This window comes from Ovis aries, chromosome 22, assembly GCF_016772045.2.
Source record: "Ovis aries strain OAR_USU_Benz2616 breed Rambouillet chromosome 22, ARS-UI_Ramb_v3.0, whole genome shotgun sequence".
Classification (NCBI taxonomy): Eukaryota; Metazoa; Chordata; class Mammalia; order Artiodactyla; family Bovidae; genus Ovis; species Ovis aries.
In genome coordinates, this window is record NC_056075.1 from 50,629,116 (window position 1) to 50,642,995 (window position 13,880).

At 55.3% G+C, this 13,880-nt stretch overlaps 1 protein-coding gene across 7 annotated transcripts in view; it reads left to right on the forward strand.

Moving 5' to 3' along the window:
• The window catches only part of INPP5A (inositol polyphosphate-5-phosphatase A), a 151,524-nt gene that overhangs the window by 33,415 nt on the left and 104,229 nt on the right, over positions 1-13,880 (forward strand). The gene's annotated exons all lie outside the window — the stretch shown is intronic.

A 13,880-nucleotide genomic window follows, 5' to 3' on the forward strand; every position in this document is an offset into this window, starting at 1 on the left:
CTCCCCCTCCCCTCCTCTCCCCTCCCCTCCTCCCCTCCTCCTCCTCCCCTCCTCCTCTCCCCTCCTCCTCCTCCCCTCCCTCCTCCTCTCCCTCCTCCCCTCCTCCCCTCCTCCTCTCCCTCCCCTCCTCTCTCCCTCCTCCTCCTCCCCCTCCTCTCCCCTCCCCTCCTCCTCCCCCTCCCCTCCTCCTCCCCTCCTCTCCCCTCCTCCTCCCCTCCCCTCCCCTCCCCTCCTCCTCCTCCCCTCCTCCTCCCCTCCTCCCCTCCTCCTCCCCTCCCCTCCTCCCCTCCCCTCCTCCCCTCCTCCTCCTCCTCCTCCTCCTCCCCTCCCCTCCCCTCCTCCTCCCCTCCCCTCCTCCTCCTCCTCCCCTCCTCCCCTCCTCCTCCTCCTCCTCCTCTCCCTCCCCTCCTCCTCTCTCCCTCCCTCCTCCTCCTCCTCTCCCTCCCTCCTCCCCTCCCTCCTCCTCTTCCTCCTCCTCTCCCTCCCTCCTCCCTCCCTCCTCCTCTCCCTCCTCCTCTTCCTCCTCCTCTCCCTCCCTACTCCCCTCTCTCCTCCTCCCCTCCCTCCTCCTCTCCCTCCTCCTCTTCCTCTCCCTCCTCCCCTTCCTCCTCCTCTCCCTCTCCCTCTGCCTCTCCCGCTTCCGCTCCCGCTCCTGCTTCTGCTTCCGCTTCCGTGAATGGCTTTGGGTGCTGGCATCGTGTTCACTTCTTAGAAGAAATTGGAACGTGTTCTCTGTGTTTTCAGAGAGCTGAGTGAGCGGGGAGTGCTTCTTCCTTAAGTGATCAGTGGAGCTCACTAGTGCAGCCATCTGTGTTTTTGGTGTACATCCAGTCTCTTTAATAGATAGAAGTTATTGTTTCTTCCCGAGTTGCCTATTTTTCAGGCATTTGTTGGTGCAGTGTTCAGGCGCCCCTGTCGTTCCGCGCGCGTCTGTGCTGACAGCCCCTCCTGGCTCTGGCCCTGGTCCTCTGTGTCCTTCTCCTCCTGCCCCTCTGCCCCTCCTGACCCTGGCGCTGACCCTCTGACCCTCTGTGCCCTTCTCCTCCTGCCCCTCTGGCCCCTCCTGACCCTGGCGCTGACCCTCTGACCCTCTGTGTCCTTCTCCTCCTGCCCCTCTGCCCCTCCTGACCCTGGCTCTGGCCCTGGTCCTCTGTGCTTCCCTGTGGTCCCAAGCTGCCCTCCCTGGAGCTCGGCGTCTCTGCAGTTCTCCTGGGACCATGCTTCTCCTGCTGTGCCCATCTGCACCCACAGGCCCACTGGGCTCTGGCCCTGCCCCACAGACGGTAGTGTGTGGATGCGGGGTGGGGCCGCGGGCGGCCGGGCCTGTCCTGGGCAGTGGAGCTGGCCCTCGGGCTCTCCTGCAGAGGTGGCTGCCGTGCGGGGCCCTGAAGGTGGGGCCCCGTGGGGTGCAGGGCTCTTCCTTCCTGTGTGTCTCCTGCCCTCCCAGACCATCTCCGCCTCTTGCTGCCCTGGGCCCACCCGCAGGGGCACGGGGCACTCCGGCCACTGAAGGCTGCTGCGGAGTCCCGCTCTCGTGATCATCGCCTGGACGGTCACCTCTGGGAGAGGCACCTGTCCGCCCTGCCCCCACTTGCTCGTGGCCCTCCGCTCCCCACCGAGCCCCGCAGGGGGCCTCCTCCTAGCCCTGCCTGGCAGGGTGCCCACCGGTCACCTGTCCCCTGGTGTTGGGAGGCTGCATGGCAGAGCAACTTTGGTGGATGGCCAGCTGGGAGGGTGGGGGCCCCAGAGGGTGGCAGCTTGATTGTATTTCTGGGCCCCCTCTTGCTAAATTTCCCCCAATTTTTGAAATGAGTATGATTCTCTTTTGAAAAGAAAGCTCTTTTTAATTTTTCTTTGAAGTTGCCAGTTTTATTTAAGACTTTACATATCTGAATAATTGGTTAAAAAGGAAGTGTTCGTCATTTTTAGAGTTGCACGAATAGGGAAAGTAATGGCTGGCCAGACTTGTGTGACGTGAGGCCAGTTTCCTTAACTTAAAAAAAATAAAATCTGAGTTTTAGAACCCGGGGCTCTAAAAATAGCACTTGGAATTAATACTGTTCTCAGATTCATGGCTTAAGGAAGTCACTACATTTTATTTCTTGATGCTGTAGATTTAACAGCATATGGGTAGAGACATGTAACTTCTCACATGGGTTAGACATCGAAACCAGTCTGTGTCTATAAACGTAAACACGAAAATGCACACGTTCAGCTATTGTGGAGCTTGTAACAAATACAAACCTGGCAACTTTCCGGAGGAAACAGAGTATTAGCAGAGTGGCCTCTTGCGCCATTTTCACACCCTCCCTCCTGTCTCTCCATCCGCACCGCGATCAGCCCCGTCAAGCAGTTCCTGAAACTCTTCCTGTGCTAACCTTCCCTGAGTCCCTTAGCAACCCGCTCGATGTTGTTCAGTGAGATGCTTCCTGTGTCGTCACCATCAAATAGTGTGAAAGCCTTCCATAGTGCTTTTTCACGCTTTTCACTCATTTTTACACTCATTATCCCTTGAAGGACGGCATGGCAACCCACTCCAGTATTCTTGCCTGGAGAAGCCCGTGGATAGAGGAGCCTGGCGGGCTACAATCCATGGGGTTGCAAGAGTCAAACACGTCGTAGCGACTAAACCACCACCCTGCAAAACGGTCTTCAGAACTGATGGTGCCGCTTCCTTCCCCGTCAGTCTCAGCTTCCATGTTTGTAATGTCTTCCTCCTTTGGCTCAAATCCGAAGGCCCACGTCGCAGTCACGTTGCCAACCAGCGCCCCGGCCGGGATGTCCCGACTTTACCTGCCGGCCACACTGCCCAGCGGTAGTTCACCGCCCGCGAGCCGTTGCTCAAGAAGCGTCTTTATAAGTCGGACAGAAAGGCATCGGTGCAGCCCACGCTTCTCCCAGGTGCCCCTCAGAGCTTTCCCCGTTGCCCTCCCGTGTTTCTGGGGCCCGGGGCTCCCGTGAACTGCAGTCCGGGGACCTAGGCCCCACAAGCACGCGTGAACTGCAGTCCTGGGGACCTAGGCTCCACACGCACGGTTTCCTCGGCCAGACGGATGCCCTGCTCTCGTTTCTCTGCTTTTTTCTTAGAAAAGGAGCAGGATCGGTGTGAGGAAGAGAGCGCGTACGCCATGTTGGGGTCTGGAGGACGGGGCGTGGATGCTGGGCGGCGGCTCGCATGGGTCCCCCGCCGCGGATGCCTGTGTTGGGGCAGGATGGAGGCAGGCCTGTGGGGCCGGGGTGGTGTGGGGCCCAAGGTGGAGCCCTCCGCTGCCACCCCGGGGCCGGGCGGGGATCCTGGCGCACCCCGTTTGCTGTGCCATCCCGAAGTGAGGTCATGGCAGAGGGGTGCCAGAGGGAAACGCGGGTCCTGGGAGGAGTGCCCATGTTTCAGTCCCGGGGCTGACACGCCAGGGTCGGGAGACCCCGCAGGTTTCCACGCCGACTGTACACCTGCCTCTGAAGGTGGCCGCCTGTCACACCTGTTTCCTTTTGCAGCTGGTGCCAACGGACCAGCTGGACAGGCCTCTGCTGAGAAACGGGCTCGCACCCGGTCTTAGCCCTGGTGGCTGCCCCAGAGATGGACCATTTCCGTTTCCATAGGCTGCCATCTCTAAGCTAAGCTTGTGTTGTTTCCTAGGATTGGACCCAGTTAGATGAAGCGTCTGTCCCTGTGTGTGCTCAGTCGTGTCCGACTCTCTGTGACCCCAGCGACTGTAGCCCACCAGGCTCCTCTGTCCGTGGGATCCTCCAGGCTAGAAGATTGCAGTGGGTTGCCACGCCCTCCGCCAGGGGCTCTTCCCGACCCAGAGGTCGGGCCTGTGCCACCCATGTCTCCTGCATTGACAGACGGACTCTTTACCAACCGCACCACCTGGGATAGATTGTCGTTTAAATACACGATGTCCAGGGCACTCTTCAGGGGCAAATGTCTATTTTGTCATAGCTTTGCCAGGCCCTCCATCCTGATGAGTCAGGTTCTCAAGTCCCAGGCCTCTGTGAGGGGCTTTGGCAGCATTTGCAGACATGAGCTAAAGAGGAGGATGCTGCTGGGTCCTCCAGCGGGAAGGCCTCCCTCGCTCTTCGTATTTTCATCTTTTCCCTTATTTTCATTTTTTTCTTTCATTCTTTCATTTTTAAGTTCTGCAGGGTTTATCTAAAGGCCTAACACGTAGAGTGGACAGGTGGACTTCAGGGCACGCTCCCCGCCCGCCGCATGGCGTGTCCCGCCGACTGGTGGCCGGCCCACCGGCACTTCCTCTGCAGAGCTATTCTTAGCCTCCGCGTTTGTGCCTCCAGAGACAAGATTTCCTTTCTCGGGAAATGGGTTTCCGCAGGGATAAGCGTGTAGCGTGGGGCAGGATTTCCTGAGAAGCCGGGGCAGCTCAGTGCCCGGAGGCCTTGCCGCAGGCACAGAGCGGGGAGCCCAGGCGCCGTTCCTTACTAGTGACTTGCCCTTGGAAGTTTTCTGGGTGTATTTGAGAAAGACGAGTGTACGTCCTGGTGTTCACGGTCCTGCGTTGTTCCTGTTGGCCTGGAAGGCGGGTGCGATCACCTTCCTGGGGGCTGGGTTTCTGCCTCCAGGACCCTGGGGCTGTGAAGACCCTGACTCCGTGTCGCCCCAAGCCCAGGCTCCAGGCCACGAGGCCGCTGGGCGCCCGGCTGTGCGTCCCGGGGCAGCTCCCTCAGTCCCAGCGCTGCCTCCCACAGATGCTAAAAGCACATTTTCCATGTTTTTAGCCTCTGAATTTAGACTAGGTGTCAAAGTTTGAAACCTTATGGGGTGGCTGAAACAGTGGCCTCTTGGATGTGTGAAAGGGATGGTCATCACTGGTAGGAGTGTGACGTGCTGAGGGGGCCTCCCAGAGCTGGTGGCTGTCTTGTGGGGCCTGAGTCTGACCTTCAGGAAGAGATGCCTCACTCTTTTCCTGGTGGGGACCCTGGCTTGGAAGCCATGCCTTCCTGGGGCCCTGTAGGGAGAGCTGCCGTCGGCCCCTGGCTCCCCGGGTGCCTTGTCTCAGGTACCCTCTGCCGCTGACAGTCTGGTTCCCTCCGAGAAACGGAGCCCTGGCCCACGGAGAACAGAAGCTTGGCTGGGCCAGTGGGAAGCCGGCACGCTCAACCTTGGAGCACAAAGTGAAGCAGAGCAAAGGCTAACAGTTTTGCCAAGAGAAAGTGAAGTGAAAGTGAAAGTCACTCAGTCGTGTCCGACTCTTTTTGACCCCATGGACTTTGTCCAAGGAATTCTCCAGGCCAGAATACTGGAGTGGGCAGCCTTTCTCTTCTCCAGGGGATCTTCCCAACCCAGGGATCGAACCCAGGTCTCCCACATAGGAGGCGGATTCTTTACCAGGTGAGCCACAAGGGAAGCCTAAGAATACTGTAGTGGGTAGCCTATCCCTTCTCCAGGGGATCTTCCCAACCCAGGAATCGAACTTGGGTCTCCAGCATCGCAGGCAGATTCTTTACCAGCTGAGCTGCCAAGAGAACACACTGGTTATAGCAGACACCCTCTTGCAAAAACACAAGGGGTGCCTACACATGGACATCACCAGATCGTCGGGACCAAAACCATATTGCTTGTATTCTTTGCAGCCAAAGATGGAGAAGTTCTAAACAGTCAGCTAGAACAAGACCTAGAGCTGACTGTGGCTCAGACCATCAGCCCCTTATTGCAAAATTCAGGCCTTAACTTGAAGAAAGTAGGCAAACCACTAGGCCATTCAGGTGTGAGTGAGCGATAGTTGCTCAGCTGTGTCCGACTCTTTGCGACCCCATGGACGGTGTAACCTGCCAGGCTCCTTTGTCTATGGAATTCTACAGGCAGGAATACTGGAGTGGGTTGCCACTTCCCAAATCTCTTATGATTATACTGTGGAGGTGATGAATAGATTAAAGGGATTAGATCTGGTAGACAGAGTGCCTGAAGAACTATGGATGGAGGTTCAAAGCATTGTACAGGAGGTGGTGACGAAAACCATCCCCAAGAAAAGAAAATGCAAGAAGGCAAAGTGCTTGTCTGAGGAGGCCTTACAAATAGCTGAGAAGAGAAGCAGAAGTTAAAGGAGAAAGGGAAAGATATTCTCAACTGAATGCAGAGTTCCAGAGAATATCACGAAGAGATAAGAAAGCCTTAAGTGAGCAGTGCAGAGAAATAGAGGAAAGCACTGGAATGGGAAAGACTAGAGATCTCTTGAGAAAACTGGAGACACCAAGGGAACAGCTTATGCCAAAAGGGCACAGTAAAGGGCAGAAACAGCAAGCAGAAGAGACTGAGAAGAGGTGGCGAGCAGGCCCAGAAGAACTGTACGAGAAACGGTCTTAGTGACCTGGACAGCCGCAGCAGTGAGGTCACCCTCCTAGAGCCAGACATCCTTGAGTGGGAAGTCAAGTGGGCTTTAGGAAACATTATTATGAACAGAAGCTAGTGAAGGTGATGGAATTCCAGCTGAGCTATTTAAAATCCTAAAAGATGATGCTGTGAAAGTGCTGCACTCAATATGCCAGCACATTTGGAAAACTCAGCAGTAGCCACGGGACTAGGAAAGGTCAGTCTTCACTCCAGCCAAAGAAAGGCGGTGCCAGAGATGCTCAAACTACCATACGGTTGCACTCATTTCATATGCTAGTGAGATTACGCCGAGAATCCTTCAAGCTCTCTTTAGCAGGATGCGGAGTGAGAACTTCCAGATGTACAAACTGAATTTAGAAAAGGCAGAGGAACTAGAGATCAAATTGCCAACGTTCATTGGATCACGGAGAAAGCAAGGGAATTCCAGAAAAACATCTGCTTTTGCTTCACTGACTACACTAAAGCCTTTGACTGTGTGGATCACAACAAACTGGAAAATTCTTCAAGAGGCAGGTATATCAGACCACCTGACCTGTTTCCTGAGAAACCTGTGTACAGGACAAGAAGCAGCAGTTAGAACTGTACCTGGGACGACTGACTGGCTCCAAGTTGGAAGAGAAGCGTGTCAAGTCTGTATGTCGTCACCCTGCTTATTTAGCTTCTATGCAGAGTACGTGATGCAAAATGCCGGGCTGGATGAAGCACAAACTAGAATCAAGGTTGCTGGGAGAAACATCAACAACCTCAGATATGCAGATGATACCACTTTAATGGCAGAAAGCAAAGAACTAAAGAGCCTCTTGAAGAAAGTGAAAGAGGAGAGTGAAAAAGCTGACTTGAAACTCAGCATTCAAAAAATGGAAGATCATAACATCCAGTCCCATCACTTCATAGCAAATGGATGGGGAAAAAGTGGACCGGAGACAGACTTTATTTTCTGGGGCTTCAGAATCACTGTGGACAGTGACTGCAGCCGTGAAATTAAAAGACACTGCTTTACTCCCTGGAGGAAAAGACATGAGAGATGAGGACAGCAAGCTAGAAAGCAGAGACCTCGCTTCACCGGCAGAAGTCGGTCCAGTCAAAGCTGTGGTTCTCCCAGTGGTCATGTTCAGATGAGAGAGTTGGCCTGTGAAGAAAGCTGAGCGCCAAGGACTTAATACTTTCGAACTGTGGTGCTGGAGAAGACTTTTGAGAGTCCCCTGGACTGCAAAGAGATCAAACCAGTCCATCCTAAAGGAACCAACCTGAATATTCATTGGAAGGCCAGATGCTGAAGCTGAAGCCCCAATACTTTGGCCATCTGATTCATTCGAAAAGACCCTGATGCTGGGAAAGACTGAAGGCAGGAGGAGAAGGGGACGACAGAGGACGAGGTGGCTGGATGGCATCACCGACTCGATGGCCATGAGTTTGATTAAACTCTGGTATCGAACTAGTGGTGAAGGACAGGGAAGCCTGGCGTGCTGCAGCTCACGGGGTCACAAAGATTTGGGCGTGACCGAGGGTCTGAACTACAAGCCAGAGCAGAGGTCCCTGCTCAGGTGGTGAGGGGAAGCTGCTTGGACCTTGAGTGCTGTGGGCAGGGTGAGTCTTGGAGACAAGCGCGTCCCCCAGGCCGGCCAGGCGGGGAGCCCTCCGTGAGCGCTGAGAGTCGGGGGGAGGCGGACTCTGGAGGCCCGCTGACAGCTCTGCCGTCTGGGCCCACGCGCCCTGCTCCTGCCCGCCTGTGCCTTCCCGGTCCGGCAGCTGGACACTGACCGCCGTCCACAGCAAAGCCCCTCCTGGGCGCAGAGGGGCCGTGGGCCGGGCTGGAACCTGCCTAGAGAGGAGGCGGCGGCAGACTGCCTGCCCCCGGGGACAGTGCCTTTCAACCACTGCGGGCCTAGCTGCCCCAAAGCTGCCAGGCGGCTGGAGTCCGTGGCCCAGTCCCTTCCGCGCGTTGCTTCCCCTGGGTCCCTGTGGCGTGGGGTCTCCGTGGGCCTGGGCTCACGGCTTCTCTTCCGGTCCTGCCCCCATCCCTGGCCCTTCTGCCGCTGACCGTCCTGGAGGCTGCTGTCCTGCAGGGTGGCTGCAGTGTGGATCCCTGCATGCCCCCTTTCTTTCAGGTTGGACTTTGGGGTCCAGGTGCCCCCCGCCCCGCCTTGGGAGCCCAGCCCCTCCTGTCTAGGAAGCAGGCGACCTCTCTCCCACGAGAAGTTCAGTCAGATGTCTTTCCTGTGATGCTGTTTGGGTTTTTTCATATTTTGCCTTTTCCCCCTGGACTTTAAAGATTTCTTCAAATATTAGGAAGGTAAGCTCTTGGCCCCTGATATATATTCCAAATATTTTCAATCAGTTTAACAGTTTCTGATTTCACTCGTATTTTTGCCATGCAGTTAAAAAAAATTTTAGTTGAACACATGATTCTCTTTAAAAACGGTGTTCGAACTTTGAGTCACGGCTCCTTTCTCCATGTGGACTTTAGAGCCGCTTATCTGGTGGAGCTGGGTGGGGTGGGTGGCTCACTGGGGATCAGCCCTGACGCTCCGCCGGAGTCAGGCTCTGAGGACCACAGGGCGCTCCGATGACTCATGTCTGACTCTCGTCTCTGCCAGGAACGTCTTAACACTTTTCTCCTGTAAACTTGTCGCATTCTGAAGTTAGCTCCTCGCTGGTGCCTGTTCTTAACTTGCTGTTGTAGCCGGGGCCCTCCTTCCCCACGCGCTGCGCTCGGTGTTGCGGCCGCTGTCGGGCTTTGTGTGCTGACCTTTCATCCTGCCGTTCTCCCCGAGTGCTTCTGTCTCTTTCGCGGTTGCCCCCTGCTCCGCGGGCCGCGCTCTGTGGGCTGGGCGGCCTGCCTCCCGTTCTGCCACAGCGCCTCTGGCCGCTCCGCGCGTGATGCCATCCCCAGTGCCCTGGGTGTCAGGTGGCGTGGATGTGGCAGTGGTGGGCACCCTTGCCAGGCTCCTGACCTTTCCAGGAGCGCCTGGCGTGGCTGGCCTGCCCACAGGAAGCGGGGACTGGCCTTAGGATGAGGTGCAGGGCTGTGCCTGCGGTGGCGTTTTTCTAATAAATATATTCTGTGGCAGTCAGAGTCGTGACGGTGTTAAACATAAAGAAAGCGCTTTAGTCAGAATGGAATGCAGAGCTGTGCCGTAAACTCAACGTCCAAGATGAGGTTTAGAAGCGTAAATCCAAACGTTGCTGAATAAGAAACAGGAAAAGCCCAGGAAAACAGTAAACTAAGGGAGCGTCGCGTTGTTTGAATGTGTAAGTGAAATGAATATTCGGTGAGGCTGATTGCTGGAGGGAGCGAGGCAGGGGGCACAGACAGGCTGGCCGTGCCGCGGCGGCTGGAACAACAGTTACTCATACAGCCTAACCCTCTGGGTAACGTGTGAAGTAGATCCTTACCATAGGCCTTGCTGCTGCTGCTGCTGCTGCTGAGTCGCTTCAGGCGTGTCCGACCCTGTGCGACCCCATAGATGGCAGCCCACTGGGCTCTCCCGTCCCTGGGATTCTCCAGGCAAGAACCCTGGGGTGGGTTGCCATGTCCTCCAATGCATGAAAGTGAAAAGTGAAAGTGAAGTCGCTCAGTCGTGTCCGGCTTTTAGCGACCCCGTGGACCGCAGCCCACCAGGCTCCTCCGTCCAGGGGATTTTCCAGGCGAGAGGACTGGGGCGGGGTGCCATTGACCTTACACCGCAGTAAAGTCAGAGTGGGGAGGAATGTTGGGAGTGACATGCCTTTCACTTCACTGCACACACACAGTTGCGTTCGTAGCATCAAGGGTGTGCTGGGTTTTCCATGCTGTGTAACAGGCCATCACGGCCTTTGGGTTAGCTGAGTGCCTCCCTCCCTGCGGGGTAGGGGGTGGTGCACTGAGCTGGGCCCCCTTCTCAGGAGCTGCCTGCTCATCTGGAGCCCCCAGGAGGGACAGGCTGCGGGTCAGCTCCCCAGGAGGTACAGCTCATGGGTCTTGCTTCTTCGGGGCGGCAAAGGAGAGATCCTTTGCTTCCAGATTCTGACCTTTAGACCCTTTTAAATGACTCACCTGATACCAGATAAGGTTGGACCTACCTGAGATAATCCCCCTCTTGATTAACTTAAGATCCACTAATTTTGGAATTTCATTACCTCTGCAGAATCCCTTTCATCTTGGCCCTGTGCTAGCCAACTGGGGGCGTGGCCTCTTACAGTCACCCCCACCCCATGTGGGAGTGAACACCCAGGTGGGGTCCCTGGAGGCTTGCTGGAACTCTGCCCGCTCAGGAAGCACTTACCAAATCCTGGTTGATTATGATTTTATCATAAATGTTGCTTCTATTGAAGAACTTTTCAGTAATATTTTTAACCTTCACTTATTTTGTCCCTTATTTTATATCCCCTGTATAATTTTCTTCCTCCCTAAAAAGCTTTTGAAGCCATTGCTTTTCATGTTCACACACACTGGTTACGAATCTCCTCAGCTTTGTTTGTCCAAGTTTAAGCCTATCTCCCCTTTCCTTTGGAAGATAATTTTGCTGGATACGTAATCCTGGGTTGGCGTTTTGGTTTTTTCCGCCCACATGGAACCTTTCGGTTCCCTGTCTCCTTGCTCGCGTGGTTTTTGCCAGGTTCGCTGGGGTTCTTGTCCTTGTTCCTCCATAGATTGGGTGCGCTTGCTTCCTTCCTTATCTCAAGGTTTCTCCTCGCCTTTTGCTTTTGGCAGCTGTGCCTAAACGTCCAAGATGAGGTTTAGACGGTTCACCTGCGCGGTGCTCTCTAAGCCTGGGGGATCTGCGATTCGGGCATAACTCTGCAGAGTTCCTGGCCGTCGTCTCTCCACCCTTTCCTCTGCCGCCTCCTCTCTTTCTCCCGACGCTGCGTTTCGCGTGCGTGTCGGCTTCTGAAGTTGTCCTACGACTCTTGGACGCTCCCTAATTGTTTTCATTTTTTTAATCTCTGCATCTCAGTCTTAGAAGCTTCTATTGCCGTATCTTCAGCTCACTATTTCCTTGGCTGTGTCTAATCTGTTCACGAGCCCCTGAAGGCAGGCTTCATTTTTGTTAGTGTTTCTGATTTCTAGTGTTTCCTTTTGGTTCTCGGAGTTTCCATCACGCTGCTTCTGTTACCCATCTGTTCCTGAAAATTGTCTGCTTTTTCTGCCACAGTTATTTTAAATTCCCTTTCTGATAATTCCAAAATCTGTGTCATAATTGAGTCTGATTCTGATGCATTTTTTAGAAATGTCTTTAGGGCATTCCCTGTAGGTCCGGTGATTAGGGGGCTTCCCTGATGGCTCAGCAGTAAAGAATCTGCCTGTGAAGATCTCTGGGTCGGGAAGATCCCCTGGAGGAGGGCATGACAGCCCGCTCCAGTATTCTTGCCTGGAGAATCCCATGGAGAGAGGAGCCTGGAAGGTTCAGTCCGTGGGGTCGCAGAGAGTCGGACTTGACTGAGCGACTGAACGCGCACGCGTGCCGGTGACTAGGACTTCGAGCTTCCAGCTGCCGGTGGCCCAGGCTCTGCCCCCGGTCAGGGAGCCAAGATCCGAAAGCTGTGTGGTGCAGCCGATCGATAAATGTCAGTCAATCAGTCAGTCGCGTTTAGGCTGATTTTCTCTTGCCTTGTAATTTTTGTTGAAATCTACACGCGAGTTGGGTCATAGGGACTGAGGCCTATGGTGTGGGCCAGGGGTGAGCTGTGTTTCCTGTCAGCCGTGGCTGTGGTAGCAGAGGTTTGCCCCCCGCCCCCTGGTGTCATGGTTTTGGGGGCCCCTATCTCTCCCCCATGTCCTGGTTTGGGGGCCCCTGTGTCTTGGGTTTGCCCCCCATGTCCTGGTTTTGCGGCCCCTATGTCTCCCCCGTGTCCTGGTTTGGGGGCCCCTGTGTCTCGGGTTTGCCCCCCGTGTCCTGGTTTGGGGGCCCCTGTGTCTCCCCCGTGTCCTGGTTTGGGGGCCCCTATGTCTCGGGTTTGCCCCCCATGTCCTAGTTTTGGGGCCCCTATGTCTCAGGTTTGCCCCCCATGTCCTGGTTTTGTGGCCCCTATGTCTCCCCCGTGTCCTGGTTTGGGGGCCCCTGTGTCTCGGGTTTGCCCCCCGTGTCCTGGTTTGGGGGCCCCTGTGTCTCGCCTCCCCGTCTGGAGTCCACGACTGTGGCCCTGGAGCCTCCTCATGTGGGGTAAGGAGGGGGCGAGGTGACCTGCAGTCTGTGGTGACGTCTCTCTCTGCTAGGGGCCTCTGCCGCTGGGCTGAGACCCTGCCGTGTCTCATCTGCCCCGCCCCCAGCCCTGGAGCAAGGTGGGAAGGCTGCCGGGGGACGCGCCCGTCCGCAGGTGGCGGGGCTCCAGCCCAGTCCTTCCCCTGCCACGTCTCTAGCTAGCTTCTCGGTCGCTGCAGAGATGCTCATTCGCTTTTCCTCATCTTGCTGGTCAGTTGCATCGGAGGCTTCCTCACGTCGAACCGTCCGTTCCTTCACGGTTTTTGCGCTTGGTTCTGACTGTGAATTCTCTGTCTGCTGCTGCGTGCTGTAATGTGCGCGTTGGCGCTGCTCTGTGAGACTGACGTGAAGCTCCCCCGCTTTTGTACGCTGTCTTTCTCCCCTATGTCAGTCAATACTGCATGCTTTTCATGGTAGACCTCAAAGTTTTTCTTCCTTTTCTGTTACCGTCTAGTAATGGCTGATTACGTGTGACTTATATTGATTTAATCAAAATTAAGTGAAATTCAGTTATTTTAGTGTGTGGTGGTGTGTGTGGTGTGTGCTGGTGTGTGTAGTGTGTGTGGTGATCGGTGTGTGGTGTGTGTGTGTTTGGTGTTGATGGTGTGTGTGAAATGTGTTCATGTGGCCAGTGTGTGTGTGGTGTGTGTGTGTGGGGTGTGTGTGTGTGTGCTTTTGTATGTGGTGTCCGTGTGGTATGTTTGTGGTGTGGGGTGTGTGTGTGTGGTGGGGTGTGTGTGTGTGTGTGTGTGGTGTGGTGTGTGTGTGTGTGTGTGGTGTGTGTGTGTGTGTGTGTGTGGTGTGGTGTGTGTGTGTGGTGTGTGTGTGTGTGGTGTGTGTGTGTGTGGTGTGTGTGTGTGGTGTGTGTATGTGTGGTGTGTGGGGGGGGTGTGTGTGGGTGTGTGTGTGTGTGGTTTGTGTGTGTGTGGGGGGTGTGTGTGTGGTGTGTGTGTGTGGTGGTGGTGTGTGTGTGGTGTGTGTGTGTGTGGTGTGTGGTGTGTGTGTGTGTGTGTGGTGTGTGGTGTGTGTGTGTGTGTGTGTGTGGTGTGTGTTTGTGATGTGGTATGTGCAGTGTGTGTATATGTGTGGTGTGTGTGTGTGTGTGTGTGTGTGTGTTGTGTGTGTGTGGGGTGTGGTGTGTGTGTGTATATATGTGTGTGTGTGTGTGGTGTGTGTGTGTGTGCTTGTGTGTGTGTGTGGTGTGTGGGGTGTGTGTGATGTGTGGTGTGTGTGGTGTGTGTGTGTGTGTGTGTCTGTGTGTGTGTGTGTGTGGTGTGTGTGTGTGTCTGTGTGTGTGTCTGTGTGTGTGGTGTGTGTGTGTGGTGTGTGGTGTGTGTGTGTGTGGTGTG